Source organism: Palaemon carinicauda, chromosome 5, assembly GCF_036898095.1.
Source record: "Palaemon carinicauda isolate YSFRI2023 chromosome 5, ASM3689809v2, whole genome shotgun sequence".
Classification (NCBI taxonomy): Eukaryota; Metazoa; Arthropoda; class Malacostraca; order Decapoda; family Palaemonidae; genus Palaemon; species Palaemon carinicauda.
This window is the reverse complement of record NC_090729.1, coordinates 58381019-58384259: the sequence shown is the minus strand read 5'-3', so window position 1 is coordinate 58384259 and position 3241 is coordinate 58381019.

The following is a 3241-nucleotide window of genomic DNA, read 5'->3' as shown; positions in this document are numbered from 1 at the left end:
ACTTGCATAGTATACAATATGTTGTGTGAATAAGTACTTGTTGTGAATGGAAAGCGTAAGTTGGTTAATCAATATAGAAGGAATGAACGACAATGGTGTAGTAAAATGAAGTATAATATAGGTATGTTAAAATGTAGGATAGTTGACCTGAAAGAAGTTCAGAAAGTAGGTGCTCTGAACTCTTAAAATGTTAAAGATGCATCCAATACAAGGGTGAATGGCATATTACTGTTGGGGCGTCTCTTTAAAAGTATGAGGCTCTTGCAAACTTAACCAAATAAAGTAATAATGTGCGGTGACTATCGTTTATTTTCTTCTTTCTGTAGGCATCAGCTGTTAGGTGAAAAACTTCAAAGAGAGAGAGAGAGAGAGAGAGAGAGAGAGAGAGAGAGAGAGAGAGAGAGAGAGAGAGAGAGAGAGAGAGAGAGACTCCGAAAATACGAAAGTATATTTTACGTGTGTCTCCTACATGAACAGAAACCGCAGTAAGTTACACTATTTTAGAGTTCAGTGATTGCTTTTAGTGATTTCCAACGGAGGCGGAAATATTTTGTTTGGAAGAAATTTGTTTTCCTTGTGTTTTTCCGATTTTTGTACTATATAGTCTCTGTGAAAATAAAAAGAAAAACGAAAGGAATATCGTCTCCGTCTGGTGTTCAAGAAATCCTAGAATTTCTGCCAGAGCTAGCTGCCTAAATTTGCGTTTCGAGTTTTATTCATTAGTATTTACATGTAAGGATTTACATGAAATATTTTTTCATAAATTTAATGGATACTAGTAGTTTCGTGCAATCCAGAATGTTTTATTATTAAAAAAAAAAAAAAAAAAAAAAAAAAAAAAAAAAAAAAACATCAAAGTAATGATGCGCTAATATCAATGAATATGCATGGATTTGGGAATATCATCCCGTGCAACTCTTTTTATTGAATATACAGGCTCTAAACTGATGTAATAATTTAGCTACTTGGGATCTTCTATAAAGCACAGTCATAAGTCCAGTGTTATATGGATCGGAAACCTGCGCTCCAAGACGGAGAGAGGAAGAAGAACTTAGAAGAACGGAGATTAGAGTGATGAGGTGGATATTATTATTATTATTATTATTATTATTATTATTATTATTATTATTATTATTATTATTTGCTAAGCTACAACCCTAGTTGGAAAAGCAAGATGCAATAAGTCCAGGGGCTCCAACAGGGAAAATAGCCCACTAAGAAAAGGAAAGGAGGAAAAATTGAATATTTTAAAAATAGTAACAACATTGAAATAGATATTTCCTATACAAACTATAAATACTTTAACAAAACAAGAGGAAGAGAAATTGGATAGAATAGTGTGCCCGAGTCTACCCTAAAGCAAGAGAACTCTAGCCCAAGACCGTGGAAGACCATGGTACAGAGGCTATGGCACTACCCAAGTCTAGAGAACAAGTATTTGATTTTGGAGTTTCCTCCTAGAAGAGCTGCTTACCATAGCTAAAGAGTCTCTTCTACCCTTACTAAGAGGAAAGTAGCCATTGAACAATTGCAGTGCAGTAGTTAATCGCTTGGGTGAAGAGGAATTGTTTGGTAACCTCAGTGTTTTCAGGTGTATGAAGATAGAGTAGAATCTGAAAAGAATAGGCTACACTCTTTGGTGTATGTGTAAGCAAAGGGAAAGAACCTTAACTAGAGAGAAGGATCCAATGTAGTATTGTATGGCCAGTCAAAGGACCCCATAACTCGCTAGTAGTAGTATCTCAATGGGTTACTGGTAATATTACTGTTTGAAGGATTGGAAAATGATGGAATAAGAAGTATGGAAGGTGTAGTGGCGATTACAGTGGCGATGAGAGTGTCAAGACTGAGGTGGTGTAGGCAGGTGTTGAAGATAGATGGTGGCGAGGGAGTGAGGAGACCTTGGGAAACGTTATTATGGCTGGTGTAAAGATCGAGAAGGAAGCAAAAAGAAAAAAAAAAAAAAAAATAGCTGGCGAGACAAGGATAAGGGTGATTAGAGACATGTTTGGTAGATGAGGGGCCCTAAGATAGAAGGCATTGGTGAGGGCCTACCAGGTAACCGACCCCTTAATGTAGGAAGAACAGTGTGAAAGGTGAAGCATTTTTTTGAAAACATAAAACGTTTGTTAGCCACACATTCATTTTCTGGTTTACATCGTTTGTAGAAGACTTTTTCCTCCATATTACATCTAAAACTGATTTATCTTCATTTAAAATTCATAATCCTTCTAGCGGTGCTACAATTCCTTTGCTGAAAAAAGTAATATGCACATGTAGTAGGATACATAACAAAAAAAATATTCGAGGCTCAAAAATGTAATGAGAAAACTTTACTTTTATTTCTGAATAATGATGGAAGTAAACTTCAACGTACATCTATTATTATAGTTGCACACAGTTTTTGGCCCAATGTAGGCTAGTAAGCAAAATATTTTGAATTTCAAATTCAAAAGTTTCATGAAGAATTTATTTTTTTTTTTTCATATGAAATAGTATTGTCACTTTGTATATTGAATTTTTCTTCTAGCAAAATTTTTTTTATATCAATTACACCTAGAAAAAAAATAAAAATAGTGTAAACTCTTTGTTTTATTGCATCCACATCGTTTGTTTTACTTGAATTTTATAAATATTCGAAAAAGAATAAGATTCTTAAACGAGCCCAAAATGCATTTTTACAATTTCTTATCGTTAAAGTGATACGAATGTATTAGGTATGTTTGTAAATGTAATTAACCTTATTTATGGAATAGATTTTAGAATTGTTTAATAAGCATCTACAATTCATATCAGAAATTGTGTTATCGCTTTTTTTAGGGGATCACTATTATACTAATCCACAGTTCATTTCACACCTTGCAAAAAGTTTTGAGTGCATAGTGCATTACCAAAAGTGTATGAGTAAGGTAGAGAGTGACATGGTTAGAAAGTGTACGAATGATGTTTCTGGATGTCGGAAACTCTTTTGAAATGTCAAGAGTATATAACTTTACTCAAACACTTCTGGTAATTCACTGTGCAGTCAGAAACTAGCGCAACGTGAAAGAGAAAACCATGGCAAAGTATAATAATGATCCAACACTTAGTTTGTAAGAAAATTCAGAGAATCGAGGTAACGCAGATAAGTAATGGATGGCGATTAAACAATTTGAAAATCTATCCCATGATTTGAATTAAAAGCTATGAACGTGGTGTGTTGGGAAGTTAGTTAAAAATCACTTGCATGAAAGACATTGAT